Raw genomic sequence first — 22,393 nt, 5'->3', positions numbered from 1 at the left:
TTGGTTAGGCAGCTCTTTTTAGTCACAGAGGAGAGTTTTGTCTGGAGGTTTTTAGGCCCAAGGGCATTTGCTTAAGGGAAAAATTTTAAATAATATTTTAATATAAAGTTAAATATTAGAAATTCAATTCAGTCAAACTAAGAAAGCAATCTTAATATATGTTTATATATGTTAATAATTTATGGAAACACTTTTTTTTTTGGTACCGTGGATTGAACTCGGGACCTTGTGCTTGTGAGGCAGGCAGGTGGAGGAACCACTGAGCTAAATCTCTGGCCCATGAAAACACTTTTTTTTTTTTGGTACCGGGGATCGAACTTGGGTCCTTGCGCTTGCGCAGCAGGTGGCAAAACCACTGAGCTAAATCCCCGACCCGGAAACACTTTTATATTATTTATTTATTTATTTATGTTTGGTAACGGGGATCAAACTTGGGTCCTTGTGCTTGTGCAGCAGACAGCGAAACCATTGAGCTAAATCCCCGGCCCTCGAAAACACTTTTAATAAGCAAAAATATATTATCTTTTCATAAGCTTTACGATGTCAAGAATATTTGAATTTATATTTAGCAACTGATGACTTAGATGTTATTATGAACATTTAGAAATATCACTCCTATTTTTATTTATTCATTTTAACAATTATTTTAGGTGATTCATGAGAACTAAAGCATTGCATAGTTAACATTTGGAAGCTGTATATATAATATCCTTAACCAAAGAAAAACTCTTAAACTATTGTTCATAGAAAACATGTGGACATTGCTTTTATAAAAATAATTTTTTAAGATAAATATTATTTTTATTGTCTAACAACCTGGACAAAAACATGCCCTCAATTTAAAGACATCTTTACTATTATCAACCACTTTAAATTAGCTCCCTGTTAAGCCATGTGAACAAAAAGCATTCGGGCTCTATCAGGAGTGTATAAGCCAATTTAAGTAGAATTTTTTTGGGGGGCACACCAGGGATTGAACTCTGGTCCTTGCGCTTGCACAGCAGGTGGCGAAACCACTGAGCTAAATCCCTGACCCCTTTAAGTAGAATTTTTGAAGGATAATATATACCTGAAAGTTAATGCACAGAAACATACATATTAACCTAAATCATATATAATTTTATGTTATCTAACTTTAAGTTTTTTATTTGAAAGTTTTATGTAAGCCTTTGAGCCTAGCAAGGGTTTTTTCAGACTTTTTTTTTTATGAGTGCATGTTTGTAGTACAAAGTATTTACATTCCTTGTGGGGAGGTGGTGCACTTACAGAACACATCTTAATTCCTTTTTTCATCCTCTTTCCCTCCCCTCCATCCTCCCTCCTCCAACTCTTGATCCCTTTCTCCTTTGAGAAAGATCTATCTCCCTACTTCCTATTAAAGAGCCTTGCAGGGATTTTTTTGTTTTGTTTTGTTTTTTGGTACCGGGGATTGAACTCAGGTCCTTAGCTTGCGAGGCAGGCGATGGAACCACTGAGCTAAATCCCTGGCCCGCCTTGCAGTTTTTTACCCTTTAACATTTTAAGTGAGTTTGGTTATCCTTGAATATTTGTATAACCAGCTTTATTTTTTAATGGAAAGACCTAACAGCCACAAGACTATAAGGGCAAAAAATGAATAGCTATGAGCTCGAAAACATTTAAATAAAGCAGCTGCAGGTCCTTTAATCAATTATTAAAACAGATTAGCAGGCAGAGGAACTGACCAGAAAACATAGAACACATAAAACATTAAATGAGAATGCACTCTTGAATATATTGGCTTTGCAAAAATATAATAATGTTTTTCTTGTTTAATTTTAGGTTTGTTACTATAAAAAGGCTTGTCAGTCAGAATTTGTTCTAGGAGTTACTAATTAGCAGCCCTTTTTAATGTAAGTTATAACAATATTCTTTAATACTCTAAGCTACTCTGAGTGTTATTTTTGTTTAGTTAACTCCACAGACTTATAACCAATAAGAGTCAGAAGGGGAAAGAGAGAAGAGCCATAGATTGTTAAATGGAATCTTTATTTTCCCTCTTTATTATAAAATTAAGTTTGAGGTCTTGTCTTTTTATTTTTTTAACTTAGATTTGGAGAAAAGTAACCATCTAAAATCTTATATTTTTTTTATCCTGATTCTTCTTTTTGAAGTAAAACATTTATTAGTACATTTTAAATATACATAATGATAACATTCATCATGGGGAATTTATATCTGTACCTGATATATCTGGCTTCTTTTTTTTCCAGTTCCTCCTCTCTCTATCACTCCTCTTCCTCTCCTTATTTACAAAAGCATTGTTTCCATTTTTTCCTTCTGTTCTCTCTTTCGTTCCTTGTCCCTTCTTTCCTCCTCCCCCTCCCTTGTTCACCTTCTCATTTGAACATTTTCTTCCCATTTCCCAATATCTACTATACATTTTGGTCCTCATTTCCACTTTCAGTTTCACACACCAGAAAAATAATGCAGTATTTAAACATGTGTGTCCGATTTATTTCATTTAAGAGTATGGTCTCAAGGGCTGGGGATTTAGCTCAGCGGTTTTGCTGCCTGCTGTGCAAGTGCAAGGACCCGAATTCGATCCCTGGTACCAAAAAAAAAAAAAAAAGAGTATGGTCTCAAGGTGCATCCATTTAGCTAGAAATGTCTCAAGCTTATCATTCTTGATGGCAGAGTAGTACTCCATTGTATAAAAAACCCACATCTTCTTTATCCATTCATCAGTTGATGGGCATTTGGGCTGTTTCCAAGATTTAGCTATTACACACTGTGCTGCTATAAACATGGGTGTGCACATATTGCTGTGGTATGAGGCTTTTAAATCTTTTGGGAAGATACCCATCAGGGGAATACTGAGTTGAATGAAACTTCTAGTTTTAGATTTTTGATAAATCTCCACCCTGATTTCCACAGTGGTTCCACCAGTCTACACTTCCATCACCAGTGGAGAAGTGTTCTTTTTTTCTCACAGCCCCTCTGGCATTTGTGATTGATTGATTTCTTGATAACAGCCATTCTTTCTGGAGTGAGATGAAATTTCAGCATTATTTTAATTTGTATCTCTTGAATGACTAATGATGTTGAACATTTTTCCTATATTTACTCACCCATTCTACTGCATCATCTGAGAAGTGTTTATTCATTTCAGATGCTCATTTTTGGATTGGGTCTTTAAATTTGGGGGGGATCTGATTTTTTTTTTTTAGTTCTTTATATATTCTAGATATTAGTCCTTTGTCTGAGGAACAGCTGGCAAAAAACTTTTCCCACACTGTGGGTTGTCTCTTCACTCTGTTGGTGGCTTTTCTTTTGCCATGCCAAAGCTTTTTAATAAGATGAGATCGCAGTTGTTGATTCTTTGTGGTATTTCCTGTGCAATCCGAGTTTTGTTCATAAAAGCCTAAACCAATGTCTTCAAGAGTTCTACCTATTCTATCTTCTAGCAGATTTAGTATTTCTGTTCTTTTGTTGTTGTTTTTTGCGGTCCCAGAGATCAAATTCAGGACCTTGTGCTTGCGAGGCAGGCGTAGCACCACTGAGCTAAATCCCTGACCCCTAGTGTTTCTGTTTTAATATTAAGATCTTTGATCTATTTTTATTTGAGTTTAGTGCATGGTGAAAAATATGAGTCTAAATTTAATCTTTGTCATGTGGAAAGCCAGTTTTTCTGGCACCAATTATTAAAGAGGTTTTCTTCCAGTGAAGGTGTTTGGATCCTTTGTCAAAGACAGGGAGGTTTAGTATGTCTGGAGTTGTTTCTGCATCTTCTAATCTGTTCCATTGATCCCTGGGTCTTTTTTTTTTTTTCTGCCAGTACCAGGCTGATTTTATCACAGTAGCTTTATGGTATAGTTTCAAGTCAGGGATTGTGATGTCTCCTGCCTTGCCTTTATTGCACAGAATTGATTTTGCTATTCTAGGTCTCTTCCAAATTAATGTTAGGGTTGTTTCCTCTAATTCTGTGAGATATGCTATTAGAATTTTGATTGGGATTGCATTAAATCTGTATAACAATTTTGAAAATATGGACATTTTCATTATATTGGTTCTTCCTACCCAAGAACAAGGAATATCTTTCCATTTTCTGATATCCTCTTTGATCTCCTTTTTCAGAGTACTGTAGTTTTCAATATAGAGGTTTTTTTACTTCATTCATTAGATTGATTCCTAGTTATTTCATTTTTTTGGATGTTAGTATAAAATGTGTTCTTTCCCTATTTCTCTCTCAGTGATTTGTTCTTTGTGTACAGGAATGCTACTGATTTTTGAATGTTGACTTTGTATCCAGCTATGCTACTGAATTTGGTTATTAAACTTAGAAGTCTCTTGGTGGAGTTTTTGGGATCTTCTATGTAGAGTAGCATGTCATCTGCAAATAATGATAATTTAACTTCTTCCTTTCCTATCTTTATTCCTTTTATTTCTTGCTCTGGCTAAAGTTTCCAGAACTATATTGAATAGGAGTGGTGACAGTGGACAATCTTGTCTTATACTTGATTTTAAAGTGAAAGCTTTAGTTTTTGTCCATTTAGTATGATGTTGGCTCCTGGTTTGTCCTAGGTGACTTTTATCAGATTGAGATAAAGACCATCTATTCCAATTTTTTGTAGGGTTTTTATCATGAATGAGTGTTAGTCTTTGACAAACACTTTTTATGCATCTATTGAGAGGATCATATGGTTTTTGTCCTTGGCTCTGTTAATATAGTGTATTACATTTATTGATTTGTGTATGTTGACCCATCTCTGCACTCTGGGATGAATCCTAATTGGTCATGATGTATTACCTTCTTGATGATTTGCTCATTCTGTTTACCAGTATCATATTGAGGATTTTTTCGGGGAGGGGGGGGGTACTGAGGATCAAACTCGGATCCTTGCGCTTGCGAGGCAGGCGGCAGAACCACTGAGCTAAATCCCTGGCCCATATATTGAGGATTTTTGCATCTATGTTCATTAGGGAGATTGGCCTGTAGTTCTCATTTTGGGTTGGATCTTTCTCTGGTCTTGGCATCAGGATAATCAGGAATGAATTTGGGAGTATTGCTTCCCTTTCAATTTCATTAAAGAGTTTGTGAAGTAGCAGCATTAGGTCTTCTCTAAATTTCTTGTAGAATTCAGCAATGAATCTGTCATGGCTTGGGCTTTTCTTTGTTGGTAGGTTTTTAATTACATCTTTAATTTCATTGACTGATACTGGTTTATTTAGAATTTTTATATCTTCTTGATTCAGCTTTGGTAATTCATATGTATCTAGGAATCTGTCCATTTCTTCTGTGTTTTCTATCTTATTAGAATACAGGTTCTCGAAGTAGGTATTGATGATCTTCTGGATTTTTGTAGAATCTATTGTGATTTCACCCTTTGCATTCCTAATTGCATGGATTTGAGTCTCTTCTTTCCTTTTTTTGGTAAGATTGGCTAAGGGTTTGTCAATTTTATTTAATCTTTCAAAGAATATACTCTTTGATTCATTGATTCTTTGTATTATTTTCTTAGTCTCCACTGTATTAATTTCTTCTCTGATCTTTATAATTTCCTCTTTCATACAAGCTTTGGGCTTGACTTGCTCTTCTTTTTCTAGAAGCTTGAGGTGAAACATTAGGTTGTTTATTTGAGCTCGCTCTGTTTTTCTGATATGGGTATTCACCCCTATAAATTTCCCTCACAGAACTGCTTTCATTGCATCCCATAAGTTCCAGTATGTTGCACTGACATTATTATTTAATTGTAGACACTGTCTAATTTCTTTCTTTAATTTCATCTGTGACCCATTGGTTGTTCAGGAGGGTGTTATTTAATTTCCGTGTGTTTATGAAGTTCTTATGATTTCTTTTGCCCTTGATTTCCAATTTCATTGCACTAAAATCTGACAATATGCATGGGATAATTTCAATTCCTTTGCATTTACTTAAGCATTTTCTATAAGCTAGTATGTGTTCTTATTTTGGGAGAACATCCCATGTGCAACTGAGAAGAATGTGTATTCTGATATTGTGGGGTGACATTCTCTAGACATCTACTAAATTCATTTGTTCAAAAGTTTAGTTCAATTCTAATATTTCTTTGTTGATTTTTTTGTCTAGTTAATCTATTTGTGACAGTGGGGTATTGAGGTCCCTGTTACAATTATATTAGTGCCTATTTGATTTCTCATGTCCATTAATATTTGTTTTATATAGTTAGGTGTACTGGTATTTGGTGCTTATCTATTTATTATTATTATCTCTTACTCTTGGATTGTTCCCTTTACAAGGATGTAGTGACCTCCATTGACTCTCTTAATCAGAGAGATTAAAAAACTAGAAACAATGTTCACACAAATAAAAACAAGAACAATCAAGAAAAAAGAAAACAAAATAAAAACAAGAAAGTCCACTTCAAGGCATGTCTCTCCTTTTTTTTTTTTTGGTACTGGGGATTGAACTCAGGACCTTGTGCTTGCCAGGAAGGTGCAGCATCACTGAGTTAAGCCCCAGCCTAAGGCATGTCTCTCCTGTCACTGGTAGACACAGTGGGCAGAGTCCAGATCTGATTAATTATAGCAAGCCAGCTGTAGATTTAAATCAGGTTAGTGGATAATCCCAGCAAGCCTTCACCTTTAGTTATGAAGCTCAGAATGGTTTCCTACTCTGAGGCTGGAACCTGTTTTGTTCAGCCTGCAACACCCTGTGTGGCTCCTGCCAACTTGAACTTGGCTCCCTGACCTTCTGCTGACTTGAACTCAGTTCTGCCTCACCCTGATGGAGTCAGCCTGTAGCTGCTCTAAGTTCCAAGCTTGTTGGGTCCTCTCCAAGATGGTTACCAGCAAATTGCCCTCTCCTGGGGATGTCTGAACCTGAATAACTCACCAGCCTCTGCAGTCCACTGTGTCCATTACTCCATTCCACTGATTCATTTGTGTGTGGAGGCCTCTGGGGTCACCAGTAGTCACAGTGTGTCTGCAGGTTCGAGTCATCCTTCCCACACAGTGAGTCAGGGCTGAGGGAGGAAGTGCCACTTGCTACCTTCTTCACTCTCTCTTTGCTCTCCTCATGGGCTTCAATTCTCACTTCAGATCCTTGCTAGGTCCTGGGGACCCACTTCCCTCCTTCTCTTCCTCATGTTGCTATATTCCAGCATCTGGACCCCGCATCTCAGAGAGGTTGTTTCCTTGCTGTTCACCACTCTGCCATCTTCCTGGGAGCCTAAAATGTTTTACCTTTAAGTGGTCCCAAGTTTACAAAATATAACCCAAATGTGACATTTTGGGAGCAAACATTGAGTTATTCATATTCATAATCATTTAAGATGTATTATATGCCTTTAAGATCTCTCTTGTATTTTTGGGAAGAGAGAAATAAAAGAAAAAAGAGAAAAGATAGGATCCTATTTAGGTCTCCAAGGACAGGCTAAGTGAGCCACCCACCTCACCCCAGGGTCACACTGCCTGTGCAGCCTGTCCCAAACCAAGGTCAGGCTGCAGCTCGCCTCATTTCAGGGCCATCCTGCTTGTGCAGCCCGCTCCAACCCAAGGCCACGCTGTGTGTGTAGCTCACCCCAAACTGAACTCAGACCACATGTACAGCCTGCCTGATGCTGGGGTCACACTGTATGTGCAGACTACCCCAAACCACGGTCACACCACAGCCCACCTCATCCTGGGTTTACAAAGTCTGGAGATTTCAGCAGCTACAAGTCACACATAATTTAAAAAAGGGAGATAAACTCGATGCCAAAATTATCATAAAAATACCAGAATCAAATAAGATGGAGAGAGAAAGCAAGTTAGCATTAGAGAAGCAACCCCAAGTGGCTATTGGGGAAAAAAAAATACCTAAAGGCCATGCTGGACAGGCACCTAGGACCCAGGAAGGTCATGTTAGACTGCTGAGAAGGGCTGAGGTAGAGCCGTTCTTATAGGCCTGTGGGCCTCTCCTACCAGCAGGAAAACATAGAAGCCACTTCCCCTCCCCTTCCACATGGTGGGACACACTAGGAAATGTCCTGGAGTTTTGAGAAAACCTCCTGCATTCCCCAACTCCTGTTGAGCCCTTTCTACCCTCTAACTCCCTTGCTCTTCCTGACAACTAATATCAGAAAAGTTAGGGCCTGGGATTTAGCTCAGTGGTTTCACCGCCTGCTGCGCAAGCACAAGGACCCGAGTTCGATCCCTGGTACCAAAAATTAAAATAAAAAAAAAATAATAAAAAAAGAAAAGTTAAAAGATTTGAGTTCTTGACAGATGAAATCCTCAGAATGGGAGAGAAGGACCAAGAAGGTGATTGGGAATTTTTGCGGGGAGAGAGGAGGAAAAGAAAGAAAACCAGTGGTCTCTTTTTTGGTCTGAGTCCACAGCTATAGAAGTTTATAGACAGAAAAAAAGAAAAGAGGGGAAAAAAGAGATAAACTACACTTCAGAAGGTAAGAGGTTGGGGAAAGTGGGGAAGAGAAAAATGAAAAACCTTTGGCTGGACTTAGTAGCAGAGTTACTGTCTCAATGCCTCTTTTCCTCCTGGCTGGCTAGCAAAAGAAAATGTCACTAGACGGTTTGAGGAGGTCCCCAAAGCCAAAACAAGGAATCTAACCTACTCTTTTTTGTAGAATAAGTTTGCAGGTTTGTTGAATCCTGTTGCAGAAAAAGAATTTTCAGGACTAGTCAGTAAGAGGCCAGGAAGGGTGTTATTAGGCAGAAACTCAAATACACACACTCAAAGAAATAGAGTGCGGGCCCCCAAGGGAGAGAGGTGATTATTTCTTGGAAGAGGAAACATTTATGGTTCTCTGAGGGAGTGGAAGCGTTGGGTGAGTCCCCCCCAGGAGGGTAGTAGCCCATGTACACACATGGGCCCAGTTTTTGTTGTTATTTGTTTTGAAAGGGTACTTTAAACATTCTTTGAATTACCTTACCGCTTAGCTCCTTTACCTTAGGATCAGGTTTTTGATCTTTGTTTTCTCAATTAAGTCAATTTATGGACTTTTAATATTTCTTTAAAAATGTGGGTGTGATGAGTCTAAAAAAACAGCCTAAATGCAATCAAGGAAATGTGTTAGAGACATAGCATTGGGTAACTTTGACTGAGGCTCAAAAATTGCAGTCTTCTTAAACATACAATTTTTAGTTAAGATTTTCTTGTCTCCTTTTCACCTGTATTTTATCTTTTTCTATCCTACCTCAGAAAGGAGACAAGGAAAGTAATAATTTTAAAAATAAAAACTGCAGCTTCACGATATGAGCCCAGTTTAATTCTTTTTGTTTTCTCCCGAGGCGCAATAAGCAGGGTCAAGTCCCTTTTTACCTGCAAGTGGGCCTCCTTGACCTGTGAAAAGATTGCCTCTTTGCACCTGTAAAATAGGCCTTTCCCTATGAGTGGGCCATTATCTTTCTGCGAGTGGCCATCTTTTTCCTATAAACCAAGACCCAGGATAGAATTTCCTATAGACTTACAAATTCAATAGGTTTTCATGTCTCAGGAGAAACATAAATGTTCACAGTTTTAAGAAACAATGTGCCTGTATTTCCTTGCTCATGTACTTTTAAATTTCTGCCTAATAAATCCCCTTAAGCCTCTCAGGGGTCAGCAAACCTGCAACTTCTTCCACAGATAGGGAGGGTTTAGTTTCTCCATCACTGTTTTGCGAACTTCCTTGGACTCTCGTGGCAATGGCTGCCTTGATGTCCTGAATTAATTCAAAATGTTTACCTTTCACTGTCATTTTGACTTTGAGGAAGACCTAGAAATCTCTTGGTGACTGGGTCAGGGATTTAGCTCAGTGGTTCTGCTGCCTGCCTCACAAGCGCAAGCTCCAGAGTTTGATCCCCGGTACCAAAAAGAAAAACTTTATTACCGTAAAAGACACATTTCCATTAATCTCCCTCAAAATACTTTCCCATCACTCTAGGCAAATGTCTTTCACTGTAATCAGTTTCTTTTAATTTAAACATTCATCATATTTTATGATCACACCTTGTATGTGTGGGATTGGGAGGTGTTGGCAGGAGGATCACTGTGAGTTCAAGGCCAGCCTGGGCTACAGTGAGTGCAAGGCCAGTATGGACTACATAGTGAGACCCTGTCCCAAAACCAAAAAAATTTTGTCCTAGCAGTAAAACATTTCTGATGAGAAACAGTCTATTGGGCCAGGGATTTAGCTCAGTGGTTCCACTGCCTACCTCACAAGCACAAGGACCTGAGTTCAATCCCCGGTACCAAAAATAAATAAATAAATAAAAAGAAAGGACAGTCTTGTGGGGTTGGGGGTTTAGCTCAGTGGCACCGTGCCTGCCTCGCAAGCACAAGTTCTTGAGTTCAATCCCCCATTCTGCAAAAAAAGAAAGAAAGAAGGGACAATCTTGCTTTATTCATCCTCACCTCAAAATATACAGTATTTAGAATTAAAGATTTCAATAAAAGATATGTCAATGGCTATATTAAAATGTTTTCCTCAGTCACACTGTTGTAAACATCTAAAAACTAAGTCAGAATGTGAAGTACATTTAAAATGTGATAAATATTCTTCATTGGTAAATGGGCATTTGTTCTTGTAGTCTGTATCTAAAATTTTTGCAGTTTTGTTTTGTGTACCTAAAACATTCAAAAAGTTTTATCTGCCTATCTACAAATGCAGCCTAAATACGAAACTGTAACTGTTTTTTGGTTTTTTTTTTAGTACCAGGGATCAAACTCAGGACCTTGCACTTACAAGGCACTTCGCTAAATCCCTGGCCGTAAACTGTAACTCTTGATATTTAGCATTATTAAATAACGTGTTATCTCCCCAAATGGTAATTCACATTGGTTTGCAGAAAAATAACTTTTTTTTTGTACTGGGGATCGAACTTGGGTCCTTATGCTTGCAAGGCAGGAGGCAGAACCACTGAGCTAAATCCCCTGCCCTTTTCTTTTCTGGGGGGTACTGGGGATCAAAGTCGGGACCTTGCTCTTAGGAGGCAGGCAGCGGCACCGCTAAACTAAATCCCCAGCCCCAGAAAAATAACTCTTAAGAACACACTTGGGCCAGGGATTTAGCTCAGTGTTGCCGCCATCTGCCCCCGGAAGCGCAAGGACCCGAATTCGATCCCAGGTACTGAACAAACAAAAGAACAGAACACACTTAATGGATTTCTAACAGAACTAAACTTGTCTCAAACGGTGGTTTCTTTGATTATCCTGGTTACTTTGTTTCTTAGTTCAAATCAACCATACAAATTGGATTTGTTTTGTTCTTCTTAATTTTACATTCTCCTGTAAACTTTGTAACTATTGCCTGCCAGAGTTCTAATGTTTTAAGGTTCTATCACCTACAGAACAGGTGAGATTAAACTTGGGGATGTGCTCTATATAAATTTAGCCTAAGAATCACTGTTTCTCAGCCTCTATTATTGTTCAAATTCAGTTAAAAGGGGATTTCATCACTGACTATAGTTGTCTATCACTTCCCCTCCCACCTGTGCCCTGACCTGTCTAACCATGGGAAAGCTATCCTGGCACTGAGGACAGCAACCTGCAGATGGTTGATTGACAGCGCCTTCAGGAAACAAGAAAATGTATTCAGGGATAAGCGGGGAGGAATCATTGTGAACATCAAAAAGAATCACCTGTGTCAACCCTACCAAAAAATAAGCAGAGCTATGAAGATTAGAGAAGTGTTTCAAGCATGACTGCTTGAGATCAAAAAGCCCTTCCAACAGGTGTAACTGTTAGATATCTCCTGGCTTCGGCTCCCTCTTGTATTTGGCTCCACAGACTTTAATGGCATTGCTCAGGCTCAAGCAAGGCCCTTGATGGAATCTGTGCCAGCCTATCAAGGAACGGGCACAACATGGTGCACCTGAAATCCCTCACAACTGAGGGCTTGACCAAACCAAAGGGGAGATGTAACTGAAAGGGTAAGGTGGATCATTAAAAATTAAGATAAAAAAATAGATAAGTTGCTTCTCTAGCTTCCTCATGCCGAACACAAAAGCACCACCCATTAGGCCAGGAAAGATTCAACACTTCTTGCCTTCTGGAAAAACTTTGGTTAAATCTACATAAAGAGTTATTTCCTGGCTTCTGTTCTGCCCCATCTATACTGGAGTACTTCTGCGTACTCCAGTGGGGCAGGTAGCTGCCCTCGCAATTTGGCCAAATCATAAATAAACTCAACTTTCCATTTTTAAAGGTATTTTCCTTTACTCTTGGTCAGGCAGGTAAAGAAAATCCAGAAACCCAGACGCCAGGGCCCAGATCCAGGCCTGACCAAGAGAGTCACACAGTTGTGACCAATGGTTCTAAGCTCACCATTTCTGTCCAAGGAGAAGTGAGGAAGACATTCTCGCTGCCCCACAAAGTCACCACCCCCCATGCCTGCAGAGCCTGGCAGTGTTCCGCAGGCAGGTCCCTTGGGGCTCCCCAAACCAGAATCTTGAACTGCTTGGGTGGCAGAAGAAATCTCACCACTGGTGGGAGGCAGGAAGCCAGAATCGTGGTATCAGTTACTTAGCGTAGTCTGAATCAGGAAGGAAAGAGGAGTGAAAAAACCTTTGATCTTGGTCTCTTGATTTCCCAAAAGCTCCATTTCATTGTGACTTGGAGTCAAGAGAGGATGGGTGTCTATAATATCTGCAGATACACTAAGAGTTCTCAAAATGTTATTAAGTAGGTGATGAGCTAGTCTTCATTTTTCTTTTCTTTTTTGTTTTTGGTACTGGGGATTGAACTCAGGACCTTGCACTTGCAAGGCAGGCATGGCACCACTGCACTAAATCCCCAGCCCCTGATGAGCTAGTCTTAATGTGGGCTTCTGGCAAACTGGGCCAGAGTCCAAGATACAAAGTAGAGCCCCTATGCCTGTACCCAAAGGCTGAATCAAAGGAGTGAATGAATGACCTGCAGTGGATATAAAAGCAAAAGCGACCACCAGTAGGCCAGCACTTACCTGCCCCGCCCCAGGTTGCACGACCATAGGCTCCACGACAGCAGAGACCACATCTGTGTTTCACGTCACTATGTCGCTTTCCACAAGCACTAGGGGAAACACCTAACAGATGGCCAGGAAATATTTGTGAGAAAAATTAACCATCTGGTCACCCAGAGGCAGAAAGCTAAAAGGAGAGAGAGATGGGGGGGGGGTGCGTGTGTGCATGCATATGTGGAGTGTGCATGGGTCAGTTTTGTGTACTTGCACATGTGGTAGATGTGTGTGTGTGTGTGATGGCTTTTCTAATGGTGACCCTGCCCCCTAGTAACTGGACCATGTTCCTCCTGGAGCCCTACTCATTCTGGGCAGCATTCTCTCATTATAGCCAGAAGTGAGGAGGTGCTGGACAGAAGCAGTGGTTTTTCTGCCCGCTCTGCTCATCAGTGGTCTCCCAGGACCAAAGGCCCCCATGGCCTGTGGGAGAGTGGAAGGAAATGCCTATTTCCTTTTGGATCTGTCTAAAGGACAGAAACACAACACTTTGCTGCCTAGAGTTCAGTGTGTAATGGGGTTTTTCAAACACTTCTGTTGGTTTTCGCTTATATCATCCCTGCTCTGTGCAGAGCTCAGACACATCCACAGAGAGCTGGGTTCATATCTATTTAGTGAGCTTTCATTCATGTGATAAAATACCCAACAGAGTCAATCCAAAGGAGGAAAGATTTACTTTGGCTTATGGTTTCAGAGGTTTCAGTCTGTGGTCTTCTGGCTCCAAGGCAGAACCATCAGTGGAAGGGCTTGGCAGGTGAGACTGCTCACTTCATGGCAGCCAGGAAACAGAGGAGAAAAAAAACCCCAAGAAGTTATACTGTTCAAAATCACATAGCCAGTGACTTCCTCCAACTGGGCTTCATCTCCTTATAGCCTGCTCACCTATTAACTTATTGATGGTTAATCTATTGATGACGTTAGTACTCTCATGACCCAGTCACTTCTCTAGGTGTCTCTTAGTCCAGTCAGTTGACAATCCAGATTAACTGTCACAACACCCAAGAGCTGCTACTTTATAGTTATTTGGTCTTGAGCAAAGTTTTCTCTTGTGAGTTGGGGAAAATATTATTACTTAACCCTGTTATGATGAGCAAATGAAATCATGCTCTGTCTTGGATCCCATGTTCTGAGGATAGCCAGCTACCATGTCTTGAAGGTACCTAAGTGGATATTCAAGTAATAAGAAACTGAGGCCTGTTGCCCACGCACTTTTACCATGCCAACTACATGAGTGTGCCATCTTAGCCGTGGGTCTTCCAGCCCAGTCAAGCCTTCAGAATACCACAGCCCAGTCTGATGCCTTGATGGCAACCTTATGGGAGACCAGAATTACCCAGCCAAACTGTTTCAGAATCCCTGGCCCAGAGAAACTGGGGGATAATAATTTCCCATTATTTTATAAGTTGCTAAATTATAGGGTAATTTGTTTTGTTTTGTTTTGTTTTGTTTTTTGGTCCTGGGGATCGAACCGGGACCTTGTGCTTGCGAGGCAGGCGGCAGAACCACTGAGCTAAATCCCTGGCCCCTATAGGATAATTTGTTATGCAGCAGAGGATAACTAGTACATACTGCCTGGCACACAGTAAGCATGCAATAAATGACAGCAAGGTCCTATTATTAATTAATCTGCTCTGGAATCATGCTTTGTAACTAGGTTGAGTTCATTGTGCAAGCTTCCTTCTTTCCTTAAATGTTTCCAGTCAATGCAACAAAGGACTGGTTCTATCAGGTTGCCCAATGTGTTTGAATCCCTCTTAGACTTGAAAAGGGTCCTCCATACCACAACCAATAGCCATGTCCATTTGAACCAGTTAGTCTATTTCCTCCTTTGTATGCTAGGTCTATTTTTTTAAATTAACAGTCATCTTTGAATGTTTCTTTGTATATAATGTAGAGGCCCCTGTGCTGCAATTATAGCTAAGTGGTAGAGCACTTATCAACCCTATGTGAGACCCTGGGTTCCATCCCCAGTACGGAAAAAAAAAAAGTAGAGACTCCTAAGATTAGGAGCAACCTCGCTGTCTTCCAGTCTCTCTTCCCTCTCATTTTAACCTAGTGTGCTCATCTTTCTACCTGGGTTCCTGGACTTCATTTACCCATCCGCCATCCTTAATACCCCCCTGCTTTCAGAGTTCTTCTTTCAGTTTGTGCAAAACCGCTCACCATTAAGCACCCATCTTGCCTCTGAGCAAATGGAGTCTGAAATGTGTGCCTCCTAAATGTTTACACTTGCACTCCTTATGGAGCAAAAGCCTCAGGGAGCCGACCACACCCCCATCTTCCTCCAGATCCATTTTCTGTGGCCTTCCTGTCCCATCAGGCTAAAAAGTGGCCCCCATCAGCAGCACCCATGCCCCAGAGGCAGGGACATTTGGGATAAAGGCTGCTGTCTCAGTCCATTTTCTGTGGCTATCACAGAATGCCCAAGAATGGGTATGGTATTTTACAAGGAAAGAGATTTGGCTCACAGTTCTGGAGGCTGGGAAGCCCTGTGAGTACAGCACCCTTGGGGGCTTCTAGCTGTTAATCATGGTGAAAAGTGGAAGGGCAAATGGGCACTTGCAGAAGACACAGACAAAACATGAGAGGCGGCTGGACTTTTTAACAACCTGCTCTTGTGAGAAAAAACTCATTCCATAAGAAAGTCATTGATCTACTTACATGAGCTCCATTCCCATGACCCAAACATTTCCCACCTGGCCCTGCCTCCCGACACCAACACAATGGCAGTCAGATTTCAACGTGAGCTTTGGAGTGGACAAACTGTGTTCAAACCACACAATCTCATATTGGCACTGCCTAGGTAACTTGTGAGGCTCAGTACAAGGTGAAAATGTGGGGCCCCTTACTGGAAAATTATTAAAAAGTTCAAGAAGGGGCTGGGGATGTAGCTCAGTGGCAGTGCGCCTGCCTGGCAAACACAAGGTCCTGAGTTCCATCCCCAGTACTGCAAAAAGAATTTCAAGAAAGCAACAGCCAGAACTAAGTGTGGGACACAGGCCATGTGGCTGTAGTGGTTTCACACCCCTGAAGCTGGCTTTGCTGGCACCTGAAACTTTTCCAGCCACTAATCCCTGCTTTCTTAGAATTCTCCAGTGCCTCGTTTGCTTCTCTCCTCCATTCGTCATTTCCTGTTGCCTCTTTTCTGAAGAGCTGATCAGGACTCATGGCTGACATGGCCTTCTGTTGACATTTTCAGGGGTACTGGGTTTCCCTTGACCTCCATCTGTGGGAAGGTGCTTCTTGATCTGGCATCATCCTGTCCTTCTCACGCCATCGCTGCTCTTATGGTTTGGATGTGGTTTGACCTCTAAAGGTCAAAGTGGCTTGGTTTTAAGTGTGGCAGGCAGTGTTGAAGTGGTAGAAACTAGTAGAGCCTCCTGGAAGGTGATTAGGGAATTGGGGACCTCACCCCTTGGAAGAGAGAGATTAATGCTGTCCTCTTGAAATGAGTTAGTTCTTGTGATCTGTTTGTTATAAATCAAGGATACCCCACACACCCACCTCTCTGGAATGTAGCTATTCCCTTTCTGCTCTTCCACCATGTTGTGACAAAGAGCCCTTCACCAGAGGCTGATGAGATAGATCTGCCCAATCTCAGACTTTCAGCCTCCAAAACTGTGACCTAAATAAACCTGTTATCCTCATAAAGTACCCAGTCTCGGGTACTTTCTTATAGTAACAGAAAATAGATTAATAGAGCTGGACTGATGTGAGGGCCTGAAAATCAGTACCCTCCTCCCTTTCCATTTTCTCATCTGTGTCACATTGGGCCAGTCCACTTCTCCAGCCTCATGGGCTATTGCTCCCCCACGAACTGAGCAAATATCTTGAGGCATTCTAGACCCTGCCATGACTGTGAGCTTTTAAAGTGTGACAGAGATATGCCATGCAGTAATTAATTCTGTTGCCCACAACTTCCTGCCCATGGGAAGACTACACTTTCCAAGTATCCTTGAATCGGGGTTATCCATGTCATGGCCAATGGAATTGGGAAGACATGAGATCCATGACTCCATAGCCTTGCCCCTAACTTCTCCCCAACACTCACTGTCTGTATACCCTTCTTCCACCTGCCTATTTGTGATTCAGGGTGTCTTGAAGGGATAAAATGATGGAGCTGTAAGATTTGAGCATCCATGGCTGACTTTATATAAGCAACACCCTCAGAAATTGCATGATGGCTCTTCTCAGCATAAGACTCAGGGAACACAACAGGAGGACCATCTTTTTTTCTATTTCCTCAGCCTGGTTCTGGCCACCAAGCCTCCATGTGGCCATGAAATAACCATAGAGACAACATCACAGTAGGATTGCTATAATTTGTACCTGGTACGTCCCCTAAAGGCCTATGTGTTAAGGGCTTGGTCCCAAGCTTGGCCCTGTTTGGAGGTGGTAAAATCTTCGGGAGGTAAGACCACCATTGGGGGCAGGCCCCTGAAGAGAATTGTGGAATCTGGGACCCTTACCCTTCGTCTTTGCTCCCTGGCCATGAGATGTGTGGGTTTTCTCTGCCACACTTTCCTGCCATGATGTGCTCCACCACAACAGGGCAAAGTGACTATGGACTGAAACCTCCAAAACTGTGAGCCAGAATGAACCTTTTCTCTTCATACATTGAATATCTTAGGTGTTTGTTACACTGATGGAAAGCTGATTGACACAAGGACCTTAGACACAAATTCTCTCTGAGCTTCAGTTTCCCCAATAAAGGATGGAGAAGCTTGGTCCTTTTGGATCTTCCAGCCACTCATGATATAAGATTCTGGGCACATAATGGACTCAGCAAGGATTTCAGCTGCCCCTCTTACTCTCTCTGGCTACACCAAAAGGAATACTGATTGTGATCTCTGCATTGAGCTCCACAGGATCACGTGAAATGATCCTAAGGTGTGCAATGTTTAGCAGGGAGTCTGTTCCTCAGGCATCACTAAATATTCGCCATTAAAATGGCCAAGTCCCTGCCATTCAGCAAGTTAGCCCAGTGACCTTGTTCCTGTGTACCCTATCACCAGTGTCTTGCACTAGGGCTTTGAAGAATGCTGTATCTGCTCAAAATCCTTCTCCTGGGGCAGCAGGTGGCAGTGTGAGGGGCTTTCTGGAGGTAGGTCCTCAGTGCCTAATTCAGAGTTTTAAAGATGCAGCTGGAATCCTTTCCAGAGAGCCTTCCAAGAGCTCAAAGTTCCATCAAACACCAAATTATAGCACAAGCCCTTATTAGTTATCCCCCAACCTGCTGCAGACCCACTGGCAGAAGATCAGAAGCCCTGATTGTTGAGGGTTAATTACTGACTTGGTGCCCATCTGTTTGGTAAGAACTTGCAAAAGACTATTTTTCCCTCTCTTTCCAAAGGCATAAATGTTTGAACAAGTGGGGTCGGGGTTGGGGGGCTGGAGATGTTTATTTTACAGTTAACAAAGAAAAGGATCTTTGGGCTTGAGGGCTGAGTACTGTGCTGGACCTAAAGAGAAGCTGCCTTCCGGAGGCCCTTTAACCCCAGCAGGTGTTTCTGGGGTGACTCTGGGTGGGGCAGGGGGTGGTGTGGGCGGCACTGGGCAGCAAAGTGGATGGCTGGTTGAGCAGCTTCAGCCGGGCCCCAGGAGACTTGTCCCAAGGGCTCCCAGGCTGTTCTGGAAATACACACACCACCATTTTGACTGATTTCTTCTGAGTAGTGTAATGGTGAAATATGTCACCCTTTGTATTTTGTGCTTTCCAAAGTTTTTTTTAAGTCAATGTGCATTTTATTTTCAGAAGTAGCACATGTGATTCATGAATGTACACGATTCAAGCCACATGTAAGTACATCAAATACAATGTGAGCGCTTCTGCCCCTTCCCCTTCCTCTTGCTTCAGAGGTGACCACAGTGAGTGTTCGGTGTGGCGCTTCCAGGACTTTTCTCGTGCTTTTGCAGACACATAAAAGTATAATATCTTGAAAAATTTTGCCAAGGACTGGCACAATGGCACATGCATATAGTCCCAGCTACTAGGAGGCCGAAGCAGAAGGATCCACTTGAGCCTCAGAGTTCAAGACCACCCTGGGTAACATGAGACTCTGAATCAGCAAAAAAAAAAAAAAAAGGAGGGGCAAAAATGATATCATACTTATGTTTTGTTCTGTGTTGTGATTTCTTCACTCGGGATGTTCTAATAACATATCTGTAAATGTACTGCATTAATTTCAAATAGTAATACAGAATTTCATAGAACGGAGGTAGAATAATTTACCCTGCTGATAGACTGAGTTCCTTTTATAAACAGGAATAAGTACACTTTTAAGAAAATACTCTCCTACTGTTGAGTCCTATGGGGTCAGGGCTCTGGAGATTCAATCGGAAAGTTGCTAAGATGTCACGACGACAGGGAGAGTTCTGGGGACTGTCCAGGCTTGAGGCCTGGAAGGGCTTGTATGGAGGCGGCTGTTCAGGGCAGGTCTTTCCCCGAGGGCCTCCGCATTACCACAGGGCGGCGCTAGTGAACAAGGCTGTGACGCGCTGGCTCCTGCAGAGATGGTGAGGGGTGCGGGAGGCTGTGCGGAAGGGAAAGGCCGGCAGTGAGCTGGACCCGGGGGTCTTACCGAGCTCGACCTGGGGGTCTTACCGAGCTCATCTACCCAGCTGGGGCCTTGAGGGAACTAAACAAATTCTGATTTCTGAATCGAAGCAACAGAAAATGAAACCCACCTACCACAGGCAGCGATCAGCAAGCAAGGCTTATTTTCACCTACGTGGCTTTTGGATCCCAAGGGCCAGCTGGCCCGAGGTCCTCGTGCGCTCAATGGTCCCTGTGAAGTCCAGTTTGAGATTCAGCTCTCATTTGCAGAATCACTGTGGGCCGGGTCCTTGTCACTTTGAGTTCTCCCGAGTCATTTTTAATTTACTGCTAACAGTCATGAGAAACAGCTGGATGTGGTGGCATGTGTCTGTAATCCCAGCAGTCTGGGAGGCCGAGGCAGGAAGATGGCAAGTTCGAGCCCAGCCTGCACAATTTAGGGACTCAGTGAGACTCTGTCTTAAAACAAAAATTAAAAAGGGCTGGGAGGCCGGGGATTTAGCTCAGTGGTTCTGCTGCCTGTCTCGCAAGCACAAGGACCGGAGTTCGATCCCCAGGTACCAAAGGGGGGGGGGGGGGGCGCTGGGAATGTAGCTCAGTGCAAACACCCTGAGTTCAATCCCCAGGGCTGGCGGGGTGGGGTGTCATTAAAACATATTGAGGACTCTTAGGCCAGTGACTAAGCCCAATATATTATGCCTATTTTACAGATGAGCAAAAGGGGATTAGGCAGATTAAGCAATTTAACTAAGGTCTGCAAAGTAGTGATGGTAGAGCTGGCATTGAGCCCAGGTCCCTGTGGACCCCAGCTCATAGTCTTAGCATTTTCCTGATGGGGAATCATTGGCTTACTTAATGAAACCAGGTCCCTTGGTCAAGCTTCTCTACACAGGGTGTGACATGAAGCCCGTGTCCTTCTCCCTCTCTGTGTGCTGCTGCCTCTCTCGGCCCCAGCTTCCAGACCCCATGGACCCAAGTGATACACAGGTCCAGCTTGGAGTTGTTTCTGGAGTGGAGAGTTCCAAAACCTCAGTCCCATGTTAGGAACACGGGGATGGAGGAGAACATCCGGCCTTTGCATCAGCCTCCTGGGGCCTCCAGAGTCAGCTGGGAAGGACAAGGGCTTCCAGCAAGTTAAACCAATTCTGTCTGCTCCTTTACTGAGAGATTCAGATGGCAAAAACCAGCCAAGCAAGGTGGCAATGCAAAGGGGGCAAGCCCTGCCCGCCCTGCAGGACAGAGAAGAAAGGCAAGTTTCTAAGAGACTGGAGGATCCTCCGCATGGGAAAGGGAGCTGATTTTAGTCCAGCATTTGGCTGGGAGTTTGGAGGATGGTTCCAACTCGTGGATCTAAGCAAAGGAGAACAAGAATTGCTGAGGGTGGCAAACTGGTTATAATTAAGAGAACCTGGGAGACGCAAAACAATGTGAGGGCCGCCAGCTGTCCTGGATCTGGGGCCTCTGTCCTTGGAGCCGCTGCGGGGGAGCTGGGGAGCAGCTCAGGAAACCAGCTGCCCTCCCCTGCCGCAGACCATGTTGGCGGAGTGTGGGAGGTGGGGCTCTCCCTTGCACCCCAGGAGCAAGGTGCCACCTCAGCTGCCTGAGGGTCCCCCTTCCAGCTCCTCCGCCAGCTTTTCTTCCCCTCTTCCACAATTCAAACTCACCCAAGAAAGTGGTCAGGATGGGAGTGGGCTCAAGTCTTGACTCTTGTGCTTTCTGAATGAGTTATTTAACCTCTCAGAGCCTCATTTTCCTCATCTGATAAATGGGGATAAAAACAATGCCTACAGTTGCTGTGAGGATTCAGTTAGATACCAGTGAAAAGTGGTTAGTGTAGTACAGGGGTTGGCAGAGGCAGACTTGCTGTTTTTCTGTGGCCCCTGAACCAACAATGTTTTTTTTCCCACTTTTTAATTGTTAGAAAATAAAACAATCAAAAGGATAGTGCATGGTACCTCAGTTCCCAAACTTAAATCTTTCCAGGGCCGGGGATTTAGCTCAGTGGTTCCACCACCTGCCTCACAAGCACAAGGTCCTGAGTTCAATCCCTGGTGCTAAAAAAACAAAATAAAAAACAAACTTAAATCTTTCCATGATTCTGGTTGTAAATCCAATTGGACAGGACCAAAGCAAATTTCCTCATAAGGTCAACATTGAACCTAACCATTGGATTTTATTCAGTTCTTGGCTAATTGGGTTTGTGATCAGAATCATGGAAAGAATTAAGTTCGTGAACTGAGGTACCACTGTATTTTGTGACATGTGAAAGTTTTATAAAATTCAAGTTTTGGTGTCCATCAAGTTTTACTGTAACACTCTGTGCTAATTTGTTTACATGTTGTCTACAGCTAATAACAAAGGGTCTGGTGGCCCCTTGTCATCCCCCACTCCTCATGGGGTAGCTTAGATGGCACCAGGGAGTGTGGTGACACCATCATCAAGGTCTCTGCAAATGGTCACCCCCACCAGAGCTTGGTAGTACAGGAATTGATTAAAATGTTCACTATTTAGGCTTGTACAGAGAAAGCTTGCTGACTCCTGGTGGTAAGTGTCTGACAATGAGTGGTCAGTGAAATGAATACCTGGTTACTATAATTATTGTTGTTATTGTGGCCCATTTGGCCTCTGCTTTTCAAATGACTGTTCATGGCTTAATGGAGATTGTAAACCTCAAGGACACAGAAAGGTTTCCGGGGATCTCTAGACTTCTAAAATTGCTATGTGAAGTCTTGTGTGAGGTCTCTTCTGGAGAAAGGGCTGCATATATTCATCTGGTTTTCAAAGGTGTGTCCTCTAATAAGTAAAGAGGTGTAGGTTTCATGCCTTCTTTGCCCAGGCAAATTGATCTGTACTTTCTCCTGGGTACCTGAAGGCAACACCTGTGATGATCTTCTACTGAGGGATGCCCCTCCCCAGCCAGGTG

The sequence above is a fragment of the Heterocephalus glaber genome, unplaced genomic scaffold (assembly GCF_053883595.1).
Source record: "Heterocephalus glaber isolate CG9 unplaced genomic scaffold, H.glaber_assembly_v1.0 deba00001687, whole genome shotgun sequence".
Taxonomy (NCBI): domain Eukaryota; kingdom Metazoa; phylum Chordata; class Mammalia; order Rodentia; family Bathyergidae; genus Heterocephalus; species Heterocephalus glaber.
This window is presented reverse-complemented; position numbering follows the sequence as displayed.